The sequence below is a fragment of the Belonocnema kinseyi genome, chromosome 9, assembly GCF_010883055.1.
Source record: "Belonocnema kinseyi isolate 2016_QV_RU_SX_M_011 chromosome 9, B_treatae_v1, whole genome shotgun sequence".
Taxonomy (NCBI): Eukaryota; Metazoa; Arthropoda; class Insecta; order Hymenoptera; family Cynipidae; genus Belonocnema; species Belonocnema kinseyi.
Window position 1 is genome coordinate 22,403,196 of NC_046665.1, and position 17,907 is coordinate 22,421,102.

At 34.7% G+C, this 17,907-nt stretch overlaps 1 protein-coding gene across 4 annotated transcripts in view; it reads left to right on the forward strand.

Annotated features, from left to right (window-relative positions):
- Positions 1-17,907, forward strand: part of LOC117180810 — a 308,700-nt gene that overhangs the window by 237,181 nt on the left and 53,612 nt on the right. Inside the window, exon 7 of one of the 4 annotated variants that reach the window (XR_004468047.1) lies at positions 1,469-1,562. The exons of 2 other annotated variants lie outside the window; for them this stretch is intronic. The gene's annotated coding sequence lies outside the window, so the exon portion shown is untranslated. Of the gene's footprint in view, positions 1-1,468; positions 3,634-17,907 lie in introns of those variants that run through there. One more of the 4 variants, XM_033373329.1, reaches the window with a different exon arrangement.

Sequence of the window (17,907 nt, forward strand, 5' to 3'; positions counted from 1 at the left end):
AACATAAAAGAATGTGAAGCGAGCCGAATGATTTAACGCAGACGTCACTTTTAATGTTATTACTATTATTATCATCGTAAATCTGTTCTCAATATTCTCAAAATGGCGTCTTGAAAATTTCAAGTTTTTTTCACGTTTTACTTGTTAAACTTCATAAGATAATCATTTATTTGTTTTTACGAAACAACGATTTGGCGACTGCGCATGTCGAAAATGATCAAATTTATCTTTTTGGGCCACCCTTATAAATATATATCAACCTCAAACTATATTATTATTGTGCTGTCGGGTTCTGCTAGATCTAAGTTAAAATTGTGATTTTCCGGGAAAGTCCGAATTTTTAATTAGTCACACTATTTATAGAATAAATATGGGAAACCTTTTTTTTAAAGTAGGACCCGAAAATCAGTGAAATTTTTTTACAAATGCAACTTTTCCGAAAATGATTCCTTCTGTTAGTTAATAAAATATCATACAAAATACAAAAGTGCCCTGATATGAAAAATAAGCTATAACTTCCAGAAACAAAAATATTGAAAACAAATTTGTTAAGTGTTATGCTGAGATTTAACAGTTTGAAACACTAATTGAAGAATTACTAAATTCAAGGTAGTAATTTTTTGCTTGTTCTTTTCACGATTCAATTAAGTTAAGTAATATCTCAAAAGTACTTTCTTGTCTGATTTTTAGATTGAAAATTAAAAAGGTTATGCAACTCTTTGAGTTTCAATATTTTCGTTTTTATAGACGCGCGGCTCCATTGGCAAGGGTTTTTTCGATAGTGGTTACTTCTTTCAGGATGTTTTTTATGGTTCCGTAGAATTAAGTAATAACTCCAAAGTACTTTCTTGTCCTGAAAAATTCGCATTGTGGTACTTGGGCACTTATGTCCCGAGACCGTTCAATTCAGTGATTTAATTTTGAGAACCCTTTGTTCGACACTAAATTTCGCTTGCTGTCAAATTCTTCTTGAAGTATATTACCAGAACTCCTGATATAGAATTTGTGGCTAATCAAAAATGTTGACATATTCTTCTTAGAACAAAATTTGGATTAATTTTTGCTACAGTTTATCTGAGTTTGATTTTGCTCATTTTTTCTGTAGTCATGATTCAGTTTAATTTAGTTTGGAATTTAGAAGTCATTCCGAAATGTGATTTTGACTCTTTTTAAAATTCCGACGTCGTAAATTACGTCGGAAATGGGGATAGTAAACGACTTAGTATATGACGTTCTTTCTGACATGGTTTCCGACATATTTTTCCGAGAAGTGCCTTAGTAAGACACGCATTCGGCATCATACATGAGATTCATACACACACACACACACACACACATATATATATATATATGTATATATAATTTCGGATGTAAAATACGACTTTCAATAATGTTTTACGTACTTTACAACGTCGGAATTTTCAGTAGGGGAGAGAAAAATATTTCATTCAATTTTTAATACTTGCAGGAAAATTGAATATGACAATTCAAGTGCAGAAGAGAGTCCAGCCTCCAAAGATCCTTGGAACTTCAATCACAATGTATAGGAGGGTAACTATAAAGTTAGTCTCCCTAGCGGAAATAGCGGGAATTATTATGACTATTTACGCTATACGCGGATATCTAGTAAAGGCGAAATGGATATTTTTTGACAAATCTACAAAGCCGTCCTACCATTTTTTACTATTTCTATCTGCACACGTAGAGTTAGTGTCTTAAAGTCTTTTTCTAATTCAAAATTACACCACATTTTTACCAGTCTTGCCGCATAGATCTTAAGAACTCAGTCAATCACCTGGAGCACCTAGAATCTAGCGTATAGTCGAAATAAAGTCAATAATCAACCACTTCCTACAACGATTTCAACCATTTATAAAATATGCTCAATACAAATTATACAATAATATAATATTGTATCATAGGAATCCTATTCTAGGATAAAGTACACATATTCTTCATGTTGTAGCGTGAGTAAATCTCTTTACGAGTATAATTTATTTTATACACTAAAATTTTTGTACTTCATATTTTGTATAAAATGTTGACTGCCGACATTTCTCGCAAGTATACATCTCCAGGTAAAAGAGAATAGTTGCAGGAAAAAAATATTTCCTAAGTATCAACTTGATTTACCTTATTTCTATCAGTATTAATTAATCTGACTAAAAATATTTTTAGTAGAAGTGGAAGATAATTAAAGATAAAAATTGAATAAAATAATTTAAAAAAAGGACACAAATCACAAATATTTGTTTCTATCCCTGCATCAAGCATGGCATCATTAAATTCCATCATAATTATGGAAGGCTTTTGCAGTTAGTTAAAAAAGTTTAAAGTATACCAGCTTAGAAAGCTATAACACTAGGTTCAAGTAAATTATTTTCTTTACATTTATCTGAAAGTTATATAATAACTCTAAAACTTTTCTCAAAAGTATTCTCATCTTTGATACATACCATTATAAATTTCAAAATACACGAAACTATAACCCTTCGACTACATTGAAAATGCGAGGGTTTTTTGGGAAATATACAAATATACGCTCATAAAAAGGTTGTCAAGAATTCTTTCGAAATTCTAGAAAGATTCTTCAAAAGCATTCTTCAAAATTGTTATTGATGAACTGTGAGCGTAAATTCTAGTAGTAAAATTCATAAAGTTGAGAGATATTTTTTAATGAAGTATAATTCGTAATATTTCGCTTTTGTTTTTCACGCAGTAGCTCTCAAGCTAGAAAAACATTATGAGGTTTTGTTACAAGTTTCGGAAATCTTTTTAGTATGGAAAGGAAAAAAATAGTTTTTTTCTGTATTAAGAAACAATGATCTATACAAATCTATTTATAGTGAAATGAAGCGCAATAATATTGAGAATATACATAGATGCGTTTTATGAAGCAATTAAGTTTTTCACTGAAATTATGTTTACGTTTTTATGATCGTTATAATAATCATGGATGGAGATTTTTTAAATTACTCTTTCATTGCCTTTACAGAAGTGATAATTTTACAAATTAATCAAATTTGCAAAAACTAGCATCTTTTAACAGAAGTGAATAATGTTTCAGTTCTTGAATTCTTTTTGAAAACTTTGAATTGGATTATCCTAACGTAATCTTACTCTGTGAGAAAAAGCATTTCGGTATATAAAGTCTAGAAAAAAATAAGATTTTATTTAAAATTGGAAACGTTTCAAACTCGACGCTGTTTCTTATCAAATATATTAAGAAATTGTAATATAAAAATGTTTAAAACCGGAAAGAAATAAAATCCAGATGAAGTAAAACCATGAAAATGATAGAAAAATATTTATTTTAAGCGTAGTATGTAGTTATAAAAAATACTTGTTATAAACAATTGCTTACCTAAAAACTCTTTAAGATGACGAATGAAAGTGGTATGGACTTCCGTTTGTATATAAATGATAAAGTTTACAATATTTGGATTTGACCGACTCATCAACAATGTGAATCATTATATACTTGTTCAGATGAATAATATCATCTGTAGCATGCATTCGCATCATAATGTTTACCTATGTTAACATTAAAATAACTATGTAAATGAAAAGGGTAAAAGATATTAAAACATATTGGTTGCTGATTGGTAAAGAAAATTTGTTTTGAGGGTAGGTTGAGAAATGATATGAAGTATAAGTTCCAGGTTAATATTATCTTACCAAGGTTGATGTTTGAAGACATTGTTTCGAGTTCAGATGTTGCCATATTTGAATTTAATGGAATTTTGCATTTGAGCTACATTTGGAGGCTGTTATAGAGAAAACTGCATATCGACAAACTGTCCTTTTAAATGTAAAGACTCAATGCGTGAAAAGTTACACCATTCAGCGAGCGATGACGAAGCTAGCACAACTCGTTTAACGCTAACGAAAAGTAACACCACTCGGCGAGCGCGATGACGAAGCCTAGTACAACTAATACATCGTTAACGAAGAGACAAGCCACTAAAGACAAGCCACTCCTGATGCATCATCTGAATAGTGCATTTCAACATGCTGTGCAAGAAGGAGGTTTTCTCTTCATGTGATCGTTTCCGGTCACACGAGGTGAAAAAAGAAGAATCCTTAATTGAGCCATAAATAAGGGCTAATAAAAAAAACATATAAATTTCTTTGATACTCGAAGACGAAAAAAAAGCCCTATAACTTAAAAATACATCGAGTCTATCATACCGTATTTTTACGTCACACACCCAACCACACACACACACACATCCTTCTTCTAAAATCATCATGAATCGATTCCTGAGTGTTCAAAACATACTTCTAAATGATATCTAAAATCTTCAAAAATAATTTACGAGTTGTTTATCTGTAAATTAATGTATTGTAAATTTTGTAGGAAAAAAATATCTTTAAGATATATCATATGTCAGAGACTAAATTTAACAACAAATTTAATTTTGCTGCAATAAAACGTTCAAATAATACCATTTAATGTTTTGTTATTGAAATAAAATCCTCGTCAAATTGACAAAGTTTCTAAATGACGTACGGACTGTTGTTTGAAATTATTAGTATTGATAATACATGTTGACAATACTTTAGTACATGAATTTGAATTAATTAATTTTATAAGCAACAGCGAGTAATGCTACTTTTCATCAGCGCTTGACTTGTCGTGCTACTTTTCGTCAGGTTTTTGCGAGTGGTCTTACGCTTTATCAGTGCTTTTCGAGTGGTGTTAGTTTTCGCGAGCACTCTACGGGGCGTGATTTTCTTCGTAAGCATAGAATAAACTGTCTACGAACGGTGCTACTTTTCGTTGGCGTTTTGAGAATCGTGTTAATCTTTGCGAGCACCCGCGAGTAGTGCTTAGCTTCGCGAGTATTTGAGGAGTGGTGCTACTCTTCTTAAGGAATTTTGAACCATGCTACACTTCGCTAGGAGCATCGAACGGTGTTTCTGTTCGTCAAGCGCTGAACGGTACTAGTCTTCGTGCGGACTATCGATATATAGTTTATCAATTTAAAAAAAGATGTGAAAATTACGACATATATAGATAAATGTAGAAATGTAGTAGCAGTAGTGATAAAGTGTGCAGTGACAGGCGGTTCTCGTGGTGCTGGGGGATGTTAGGGGTGAGAAAAGGATGTCTGAAGGGGATGCGATGGGTGAAAAAAGGCAAAGAAACTGAAATTTTAGGGCGGTAAGCGGCAGCAACCTTAAGAGACATCTGTTGGCGGCAGTGCGTACTTTTGTGTATGGATAGGTTACAGTTACCGACGGACGAGCGGAAGGTGGGCAGTAAGAGAACTGGTAGTGAAGTAGACGGAGTGGAATTTTTTAGAAGGACACGACGGCCAGCTGTGCTTGGCCCGGTGTCAAGTGACGCGTTAGGGAGGGGGAAGAATCGGAGCGAAAGAAGCGATCAGGCAAGCAAGAGAGCGTCCAGTGCAAATGAGGGGTAGGATCTCTTGAAGAGGAAAGAGACGAGTGATGGGAACAGGAAGTAAAAGAGCTAAGAGGGAAAGTAGAAGGATTGCAGAGGGTGTTAGTGTCGATAAGGAAGGAAAAAGAGGTTAAATTAAAGGAGATGGAAGAAGATATTTGGGTGTAGGAGGGGGTAGAAGCGCTGTTAAAGACCATAGGGTGCGTTAAAGGCAAGGTAGGGAAAGTTAGGATGGAGGGGAGAAAGGAGAATGAAGTGGCGGTGGTGGAATTGAAGAGCTGGGAAGAAAAATTGGGGGTAATGCGTAACAAAAATAGGATAAAGAACGAGAAGGTTTTCATCGATCAAGATTTAACGAGGAAGGAAAGGGAAGTTCAGAGAATTCTAAATGACAGGGCTAGGAAGCAGAGGAGCGAAGGACGAACGGCGAAGGTAGGGTATCGGAAAATAAAAATAGATGAGAAAATGTGGGTATGTGACGAGGAAAAGGACGTGTTGAAGGAAGTGCAGGGGAACTTGCTTCGGGGGAAGTAGGGGGTTGGTGTAAAGCAGGGCGGAGGAGTGTTAAAGGTGTTGTACTGGAACCTAGCAGGGGTAAAGAAGAAATATGAGGATTTCTGGAGGTATATTCAGGAATTTGATGTCATTGGACTGGTAGAGACGTAGGTAGAGAGAAAGGAATGTGATAGAGTAGAGCGACAGTTGTCAAGGGGGTATAATTTGAGGCTACAGGAGGCGATCAAAGTAAAGAGGAAAGGAAGAGCTAGTGGGGGAATTATAACCGAGGTTAGGGATTAATTAGAGAAAGAAGTTCATGGATATGGAGAGGGGGAGGAGTGCAAATGAGGGTTGTAAAGATAGGAGGGGTGATGTATAAGTTTATGATTGTGTAAAATAAGGATGGAATGAAAAGGATTAAAGAAAGGGTAGAAAACTTACTAGGAGAGAGATGAGGGTATGGTGGTTATGGGCGGAGCGGCCTTCAATGCGAGAATTGGGTGGGGAGGGGCCTGTAACGAGAAGGGGAGGGCTTCGAAAGGAAACCGAAGGATAAGATAATTAATAAAGAGGGGGAGATTCTAAGAGACAGGATGGAGTCTAAATGGTGGGCGGTGGCGAATGGTATGGTAAAAGGGGACGAAGAGGGAGAATACACTATGTGAGTAAGAGGGGTGTATCGGTGATAGACTAAGTGATTATGAATATACAAGGGTGAGAGGAGATAGAGAAATTCGCAGTGGAAGGTAGGGTGGATGCAGATCATAATCCATTAAGTTTGTAAATACAGGGGGAGGCTGGCGAAAGGCAGGGTGGAGAAGAAGGGTCGTTAGGGGAGAGGGTCTCATGGATGAGAGAGGCGATAGAGAAGTATCAGTAGCAGTTGGGCAACGTAAGCTTTGAGGGAGAGTCGGTGGACGAGATATGAGAGGATCTACAAGAGAAAGTGAAAGGTTGTGTGCAAAAGAAGGTATTTAGGAAGAAGAAGAATGGAATGGTGAAGCCGTGGTAGGATAGGGAATGTAAACTGATGAAGAGAAAGGTGGAAAAGAAGTACAGGAATTGGAAGGAAGGAACCGCGAAAAGGGATGAGTGCGTAGAAATGAAGAAGGAGTTTAGGGCGACGTGTAAGAAGAAAGAGCAGGAAAAAGTAAAAGAGCTGGAAGAGAAGTTGAGAAGTGTTAAGACAGAAGGGGACGTGTGGAAGATAATTAATAGGTTTAGGAAACGTAGGGTGGAGATAAGTGAGAAGATAGAGAGCGACGAATGGAGGAAATTTTTAAGGATTCATTTCAGGGGTCAGATACGCGGAAGAGAGATGAGGGGAGTAGAAGAACGAGGGAGGTTGATGAAGAGGAGCTGCACGACGAGGAGATAGATAAACAGATAAGGAAGTTGAAAAATCTAAAGTAGCAGGGATGGTCGGAGTAGCGAATGAAGTATGGCTGTTTGGCACACAAGAGGTAAGGCAGAGGCTGAAGCGGTTAGTGAAAAATTATGGATGGGGGAGGGATTCCCAAGAGGATGGAGGGAGGGGTTGATCCTACCACTGTATAAGAAAGGGGATAGGGAAAGGCAGGAAAATTATAGAGGAATTACGCTAATAAATACTGTGTACAAAATATACGCGTTGTTTTTAGCAGATAGGCTGCGCAAGGATGTTGAGGGGAAAGGAATATTGCCGGAGACGCAGGCTGGCTTTAGGGAGGGAAGGAGTACTATTGATCATATTTACGTCTTGCAGCACGTGGTAGATAGAGAACTAACCAAAAAGGGTACCAAAGTGTGCGCGTTTTTTGTAGATCTAAAGGGCGCGTTCCCTTCGGTGGATAGGGGGAGGTTGTGAGAGGCAATGAAAGAGAGGGGAGTGAAGAGGGGCCTGATCAAGAGGGTAAGGGAGGTGTATGAGGGGACGAAAGATGGGGTGAGAGGAGGGTAAGGAATCTCTGAGGTATTCTGGATGGATAGGGGGTTGAGGAAAGCGTGCCCGCTTAGCCCAACGCTTTTTGCAATTTTGATCGCGGATATGGAAAGTAAGTTAGCGGCCGGGGTGGTAGGTGGAGTTTCGGTAGGTGGAGTCAGGATATGGTCGCTCGCATATGCAGATGACATAGTGCTGCTGGCAAAGAGCGAAGAGGCTTTAAAGGAGATGATGAAGAGGTTGAGAAGATACTTGGACAAAAATAGGTTAGAGTTAAATGCGAACAAGTCGAAGGTTATGGTGTTCAGGAAAGGAGGTGGGAGAGATAGGGGAGGGGAGTGGAAGGGGAAAGCGGTACTGGCGGCGAAAGAGTTTGTGTACCTGGGGTTCCTGTTTCAAAGGAATGGGGGAGTGGATGGTCATATAAAATAGAGGGTGAGAAGGGCAAATGTGGTGATGAGGCAGGTGTGGGGGCTCGGGAAGAGGTAAAGGAGATGCAAAAGTTGAGCACTGGTTGGAGGAGTGTGAAGAAGTGGAAAGGAGTGGGATGAGCATTGAGGTATTGTTGCATGAAAGGCGGGACAAAAAGACAGCATGGTTGAAAGGGGTGTTGGGTAAGATGGAGAAAAAGAGAAGAAAGGAGGAAGAGGAATGGAGATGAAAAGATTGTAAATAGGAGAGGAAGTAGATGTAAAAAACTGTAATTATAGTAAATAGTAGTTAAGTATTAGATGTTAGCCGCGGATGCAGAGCGTGGTAATGCGAGGTATAGCGACAAAAGAGCGAAATGCTTGCGAGGTGAGGTGCAGCGAGAAAGGTTAGGCTATAGAAGCGAGCGGATTAGTTATAAGGTGTGGATAGATAGTATTTTGTAAGTCATAGTTGTAAGAAAATTCTGTTAAGAAAGGTAAGTGTAAGCAAGTCAATTTTTTAAGCCCGGCAGGCCGAAAAATAACAGTTTATCTATCTAGTAGCTTTGAGGTTTCAAATCTGGGATTGACAGACTTTTTTTTTTTAATCAAATAAGATTTAATAGTTGAAAATTTACGTAAATTTTTCGATGACACGACTTTATATCTTTGTATATATGTATAATGTGATACTTAGAAAATGATCGGTACTATTGTAAAATTTACAAGAGTAGGAGCCTGGGCTCCAATTTCTTTAAATTTTAATAAGAGTGAAGTATGTCGTGGTTCACGGCCCAGGATAACGAATACGCTTAATGCCGCTACTCAACTGAATTCATTTTCATCAAAATCACTATGCGAAATTATAGGAATTAGTATCGTTTTTATCAGTGTTAGATTCCCCCGGCTTTTGTACTATAATAATAAAGACTTTGTCTTCAAAATGTAGGGAATGATAGCGAAAATGCTAACGTACGTTCCCAGACTCTTTTGTGGGTTAATTAAAAAAATTTTTATTAGGCCAAATTTTGATGTGTTTGTGTGTGTGGTATATATATATATATATATAAATATATATATATATGTATATATTTTTAGTTTATGTGTGTTACAATTCTCTCCCATAATTATTCTTTTTGTGGAAGAAAGCTAAGGGAACTAACCCCGACGAAGTATCACATGCCCTTAACAAACTTGATAAGGGACCGCGCCGAATCTGCGATAAGTTGCCAATTTTAAATCCAATCTTATTTTTTCCTACACCTTACGTACCGAAAATTTTTTCGACATAAACCAGAGATCAAGCCTGAAAATCTAAATTAACTGTAATTTTAATTTCGCAGGTATTTGCGGATCGACTGTGTAAACTAAAGTTAATCTATGATATAATGTCCATTTTTAAGTAAATTTCAATTTGTATGTCCTTCGATGTTTATTCGATGTTGCCAGACCATTTTTTACACATTAAAGGGCTGACAGAACATCTTGTGGTATATTTTCATAATATTCGTAGTTTAAAAAAGTTATAGTAAAGCGTACCTTTTTGTAATAAAGTATTAAATTTTTAGAGTGTTTTAAAGTGTCCCTCAATAGAGTTGCACATATTTGAAGTGTGACAGGACTGGCAAAAAAATGTCTGTTCAGTATTGGCCCTGGGCACTTATTTAACACATGATGCAGTGGATTAACCATGCTTATATATCTCTCCCTCACTTTTATGTCAACTTTGAATACTATAATTATAAGGGATTTTCTGTGATAGATGTCACCATAATCGATTACAATCATAAAAAGAAATATTTTCTATATCATTTTAAAAATACGTGTCGTTTCTAGAATCTTGAAATTGATTAACTGTGCATATTTCCTCTGAGAACACTTAAAAAACTATCGGTGGCACCTGAAATGTCAACTTTAAAACCTCCGATAAAAGGAGACCCAAAGGATAATTAATTATTGTTGATTAAAACAACCTCATAAAACTTATAGGCTAGTCTTAAACCTTTGTAAAAATTTACTTTAAGTAAAAAATAATTGTATGACAAATTAATGTTGAAAAAACGATATTATAGGTCGAACAGAGTTCCTATGAATTCACATCTTAGTAATATATCTGTAGAAACTGATAACAATTATTGCATTATTTACAACTTAAATTCTCTCGCGTTTCAGAAACTAAAATTGAAATCTATTTGAAAATTGCTTCTATATAATTTTAAAACATTCAGGGTAAGAACCACCAAAGAGTACCACTGGGAGCAACCACCATCCATGAAAATGACACTGGCTCCCAGTAGAACCGCGGTAAATTCGACGTAAGACACACCTATATGTAGGGTGTCATACCACTGTGGGACATTCGGCAATGGCGGATAGCCACCAAAAAAATAAGCCATTAATTAAAATACAACAATGTTCTACGGTCTATTGCTTAGAAACTACAGCGCATCAAAGTCACGTATAGATGTAACGTCAGTGACGGTCTCGCTGGGAAGTGGGAGGCAGCCGGCTTAAGCCAAGGAGGTTGACGGCGTCCCAGCGACAGCGGAACTCACACAACCAGGCCTCATAGACTGGTGGTCCCTAACATCCCCTATTGTATCGTATAATCAATTCAGGTCACTAAAGTACCCTATTTGTAAGATTTAGGCCCTATATGGTACCCTATTTGTAGCCCATAATGTAACTTTAAAAAAATTTATAATAAGAGCAAAGCTTCCATGAGTCATGCATTTTGAAAAAATAGCAAAAATCAGGGAATGTCTGTAACAAATAAATGTAAAAAATAATCAGGAATGTCACTGTTAGTCACTTTTTCCTCAAATCACATTTTTTAGTAACTTTTTTCAATAAAAACATTATAGTAGTCACTTTTCTTTCAATAAATTAACTGATGGGTTGATAACTATTCAATTGAGGCCTGTAACTATTTCGAAATTGAAATATTTCTATATGTTTTGAAATATTTTGAGTAACTTTTAGTAGATTTCAATAATTTGAAGAGATTTTTAAGATTTTAGGGTACTTTCAAAACTTCTAAGGCATTTTCAAGAGCATTTGATCAAAAATGTTTTAGAGAATTAAAAAAAATATCAAGGAATTTTGTATTAATTTTATTAATTTGAAGGGATTTCAAAGAATTTGAAATATTTCATAAAGTCTTCAAAGATTCTAGGGAATTGTTTATTGATTTCAATAATTTAAAGGCAGTTCAAAGTGTTTGAAATATTTTAGGATTAAGAATTTTCTAGAATTTCGAAAGATATGAAACTATTTTACAGGACCTATAAGATGTTACAACATTTTTAAATATTTCACGGGATTTTGTAAAATTTCCGAAGATTTGAATAATTTCATAGCGGTTTAAGAGTTATCAAGGTATTTCAATCAATTTTCCAGGAATTCTAGAAGTATTTTCAGATTTCATATAATTGCACGGGATTTGATTATATTTTAATGGATTTAAAAGATTTTATTCACAAGAACTGAGGGATTTGGTCGGCTTTCGAAGATTATAAATTAGTCACCCTGCATTTTTGTCAATTTACCGTGAATTCTTTCAAATTATTTATAATTCTCTCGGATTTTTGTATTCATTTCAAATGTTCTAAATTTACTCAATTCTACTAAATTTATTGGATTTTTCGTCTGCATTTTCAACCGTTTTTATGAAGTGCTTAAAAACACCTTGAATGCTTTGGTATTTCATCAACTTTGTTTGAATTACCTCACATGTTTCTAAGCTCATTTCAAAGTTACAGAATTAAATTAAGCTTTTCCATATTTTTACATTGTTTTCTGTTTATTTGGTTCTTTTTGAATTCACCTCTAATTTTTATGATTTTAATCGAATTCTTCTCTTGGAATTCAAATTCCTTTAAATTCATTAAAATTTTAAAGAAATCAATGGGATTTTTTGTTGCTTAACTAATTTATTCCAGTGCCTTTGGATTATTTTAAATTTGACTGTTTTTGAATTTTTGTCTTTCTTTATCTTTCCGCTATTATAGGTGGTTCCCACAGGTGGTGGGACACCCTGTATATAATTATTTATTTCATTGCTCAACCGATTTTCATTATTGACAGTAAAAGATATCAGGGGCTGTACTATGCGTGATAATAGAAATTATTTTGGACGAACTTATTAGCTTATAATTTCATCGAAAAGAATTGGCTAGCGTAACGATTTGTACATGCTCTTAATATACGAATATGTTTCAGTATACACTTCTAAGATATAACCTTAAGATTTGTAGTCAAATTTAAGAGTTAAAATTTAATTAAAAAGATGCATAATTTATTAAAACATATGAGACACGTATACAGAAGAATTGTTTCTACTACTAAGAATGAAACGAAATAGTATTAAAGTAGTATTACCACAAGACTGAAAATAATGTGCAAGTCTATTCTTAAGTAACCACCATTCAATTCTGTTTAATTAAATCGTGTTTATATAAATAAGGTGACAGTATCGTTTGCTCTACTTGGATTATGAAGTTAAATAGCGTACAATGTGTGTACCAAATGTTTATTTCTCAGGTAAATAAGCCTTGAGCATTGTTATTTGTAGCATTCTTATTCATTTTCTTATTCATTCTTTTTAGCATTCTTATTCATTATGAGAAGTTGGTTCAAGACGAGTGTGAACATCACACGAGTCCTACATACTATTTTTTGAAACAGGGCGTGAAAAGTTCTATTGTAAAATTTACAAGAATAGGAGCCTGGGCTCCAATTTCTTTAAATTTTAATAAGAGTGAAGTATGTCGTAGTTCACGGCCCAGGATAACGAATACTCTTAATGCCGCTAATCAACTGAATTCACCTTCATCAAAATCACTACGCGAAATTATAGGAATTCCATCAGCTATGGCACAGGCCCATCCAGAATATGAATGCTGTTTTTTGATTTTCTATTAACCGTGTGCGGAGACTGGTAAAATCTTATTCACACACCGGTGGTGTGCGCGAGTGAGGTGTCCGATCTACAAGATAACTAACTATCCGCACAACGAATATAGGATACCGGCAGCTTACCACCGAAAACCTTTTTTGGGAGGGGGGGGAGGAGATTTCAAGACCTCTTTTTCTAACGTGTAGAGATAAATGGCATCAGAGTCCAACTGCAGTACTAGTCAGAACAAGCGACAGAATACAGATGATTTAATACTTTTTTTATGCGCGCGTAATATGAATTTTAGAGGTTATAATATTTATGAAAAAGAAATCCAAAAAGAGTAGTAAATGATGGACATGCGGGACACCAACCTATTTTTACGGGACAAATTATAAGGCGGGACGCGAGCTCCTAATGCGGGATGGTTGGCTGCCTTGTCCATATAATCTAGGAATTGGTAACTTCGCGTAAGCTACGCAGGCATGAGGAACCGAACTTCGCACGCTAGTGTTTCAAAAAATATTCCTATTAGTTTCTAAAGAATCTGGCATAGAATGGTCTTCAATGTTTTTGAGGATTTAGAATATTGACTTATGCTCTAAATTGTTTTGAAATGTCGGAGATTATTTTAGGATATTCGAATCTATTTTGATGTTTACAATCTTCTCGTATAGAATATACTTCAATGTTTATGAAGAATATTGAATATTCTCCAAAATTGTATACAAGCTTCTAGAATTATCTTAAATATTCAGGAATTTTGTAGAATGTTTTTGAATTTGTTGGTGAATTCTAAGTAATATTGATTTTGGAAAATTGATACTGATTCTCATATTTTTAAAGGTCATCATTTTGGTTTTGAGTTAAACCTTCATGGGTCGAGCAACATAATAAAATATTTCACTCACATAGCAACAAAGTAGTGGAATCTATGCATGAGTAGGTCAGCTTTAAGAGTAGGTCATTTTAATTTATTGGTATATGCAAACAAATTTCTTTAATTCTAACCTCAATTTGTGGCACAGTATTTAATAGAACTAGAAGACATTTGATAAAAATATCGATATGAATGAATATGATTGAACAAACACTTGTACTTTTGATCATTGCATGAATATGTTTTCGTCTCTAAATTTTTACCTGAAGCGATTCCCTATTCAGAAATCGAGTGAGGTTAGAAAATTTACCCCAATTTGTGTCTTAAAAAAAATTGAAAGAAATTAAATACTGGATTTTATCGACAGTTTTTCAACAGAAATAGTCAAATGAATAGTTAAGTCTCCTCACAGCGTAAATTGCCTTTTTCAATAATTTACCATAAATTATATAAAGCCTTTATAAATTTTTTAATATGCTGTATTATATTTTCCCCTGTAGATAATCTTCTATAACAATTTTCATACTTTCTTTAATGGGGCTGTTAAATAAATTATTCACCTTTCGACAATCCGCGTCTATTAACGATAATAATCGACATAATTAGTTTAGACCTTCAGTGTGAATTACTTCTTCCTTATTTTCATGTGATACTTTCTATTTAAAATCCAAACTCTAATTCTTATAAAATGTTTGATATCTTTTTATCTGTGTCTCGAATAAAGTTAAGACTGTTAGCATTTTCTAGAAGAGCGGAATTAAAAGTCACTGATGACTTCAGATCGAATTAACTTAGTAAATATTGTTTACTTCTTGAAAAGGATATATATGACTTGAAAGATTTTTCTTTACTTCCAAAAAATTTTTGAATGTTATATCTCGACTTCAACTCGTTTTATGACATGGGAAAGTCGTAGCAATAATCTGAAATTCAGACCACGCAATCTTTAAAAGTTTATCTTTAATTTAAGCAAATTAATTTTAAAATATCTTCTTGTGTTCCCAAAAAATTAGTAAAAATATCAGATCATGGCAGCATCGAGTTTCAGTCGGCTGAGGCCAACGTAGAATTTCAAGAGCTTTCTATCAATAAAAAAAAATGGTCTAACTTTATTTTCAACCGTGTTATGGTTTTTCAAAGTCTGTCCCGCTCACACTAGCCGAGTAGATCATTTTCTAAGGTAGCGTATTTTATTCTCATAAGAAAGGAAATGATTAAATATAAGTAGATCCTAAATACTATAGTCAAGAAATGAAGACTAGGTTGCTCCAAAACTGTGAAACATTTATATGTAATCATATTTCTTAAGACTAGTGATTTGACTTAAACAATTAATCGTTTAGCAAATGCCAAACAAACAAAAACGGTTACATCAGCCAAAGGTCAATCGAATAATTTCAGTTTGAACAGCATCAGGAAATAAATGATCAAAAACAATTAGTTGAAAATTACTTATAAATTAAACAAATAAATTATCAAAGACAGTCGCACCTGAAATGCGAAAAAGATCGAAAACGCGATCATAAAATATGTAATCATCTCCGCACTTCAGATGCGAAGACACAGCACTAGTTAAGATATTTCAATTGAGTGAACCCCAGCGGATCATGACTGCAAATTGATAAGTATAAACGTATTGACGAAGGGTTTCTTCTCGTACAGTAAAATGAGCATTTTCTGATAAAGTTCATGTCAAGTGATCGCAAGAATTTTTGTGCGAGAATAGGATTTGGGTTTTACTTGGTATATTTAGTCCTTTATTGATTTACTTTTGAAAATACGTCACTTTTGAAAATACCACACTTTTAATTTTTTATATTTTTTCAGACCAAGCTTCGAATGTGGTTTATAAGTTCTGTAAATTGCATAGTGGGACAGTAAGTAGTTTACGAAAATAGCATTCGTATCCAATGCCCGGCACGTTGAAATATCCGCAACAGTTTCGTTTCACAATGGGTAGAAGACTTAGTCAAAAGTCTAACAATGATCAGAATTGTATAAATTTCGTTACATAAGGCCATATGACGAGTAGGTCACGTGACCAGATTCCTATCTTACCCACATTTTTTGTATTTCCTAGCTTATGTTCACACGAACTGTTACATCTAGTTGAAAATTTGTGATAATCAATAAGAAATTAAGAAAGATGGGTCTGGTCCTAAATTTTAATGATTATGAAAAAAACAACAAAAAATGTTTAAAAAAGACCTTTATCATAATTATTAAAATTTAGGACCAAGCCTATCTTTCTTAGTGCTTCTTATTTATTATACCAACTTTTCAACTCGATGTGGCGCTTCGTGTGAAAATAAGTTAGGAAATGAAAAAAGCGTCAGTAATGCAGGAATCTGTTCACATGACCTATATACCGTGGGCTGACAACATAAATGGGAGCGTGATACGGATAAGGCCAATTTTCACATGAGATGTTCGTCTGATGATAAGGAACGTAAAAATGGGTGCCTGGCAGGTGTGAATGGATGCGTTCACCTGTGGCGACCTGTCAAAGGTGAGAATTTTTGGCAGTTAACTTACGTGACTCGGATAAGGTTGAAAATTGGTGTACATGTTGGGGCTGACATTAGAAATAGCACCTGCGCATTGCCAGGCACTTACCTGAATGCAAAAGTGTTGCCAGGCGGCTTCGAAGTCGCCGGAAACTCAGATGAAATTTCTTGAAATTAATTTTACAGGAAAAAGTTTGAAACAAAAGTTGGTCCACTCCCGGAGATGCATATTTTCATTGGTATATAATTTTTTGATAAAATTGATATATTTGGAGAAAACATCGATTAAAGAAATACCATAACAATAAAAAGCCCTTTTTATTGACAAGTGATTTTTTCGAAAATTATTAAGAGACAAAAGGTACTCTATTACAGGTATACTCCAAGATGAATAAGAAGTATTTGTTCAAAATGTTAATATTTACCAAGTTATTCGCATTTTTCCTTCTTTTTCCCATTTTTTCAATCACCTGCTGTATCTTTAGCAATTTAGAAGAAGGTGTGCTCAAAATTAGTACATGAGTAAAGTAAGTCTTGTGCAATGAATTGGCGTCACTCACTTTCAATTAAAACAATAACTTATTCTGCTATAAATAATCATAATCAGTGTCACGTTCTCAGCTTCTGATTATCGTAGAAAGTTGTAATAAAGATGAATATGATTATAAAAATTAAACAACAAAATCGCTTTACTTTAAAATACCCATTATTTATTATTGTTAAAGTTAATGTTTTGTCGTCGAGATACGTTCTATCTTTATTACCGTGACGAATGTCAAGTTTCCCTGAACCAGCGTGGGTCATTGGCGTAAGCATTACAAATTCATGGTGGTGCGTTTTTAATGCGGTTCTATACTCGGAGAAATTGAAATATTAACGCGTGCCGCCGGGCACTTAAAAATCCTATTTAATGAACATGGTGAAATATTGAATTTTCGAAAAATTGAACTCATGTTCCAGGACTTCATGTGAACGTGTCAGGCTTTCTAGGGATTGGAGATGAGTATCTACGAAATAAAATCATATCAATAACTTTTATTTCCAAACCACCGTTATTATTATTGCCTTTAATTGTTGTAATATATTGCTTTGATTGTTATGAAGCTCAACCATTTGTATTTTAAAATAGCATAAAAGTGTCTCCGAGTATAAAGCTGCATTAAAAAGGGACCACCAAGAATTTGTAATGCCTAAGCCAATGACCCACGCTGGGTCTGGGAAACTTGACATTCGTCACGGTAATAAATATCGAACTTATCTCGACGACAAAACATAAACTTTTACAATAATAAATAATGGGTATTTTAAAGTAAAGCAATTTTGTTGTTTAATTTTTATAATCATATTCATCTTTATTACAACTTTCTACGATAATCAGAAGCTG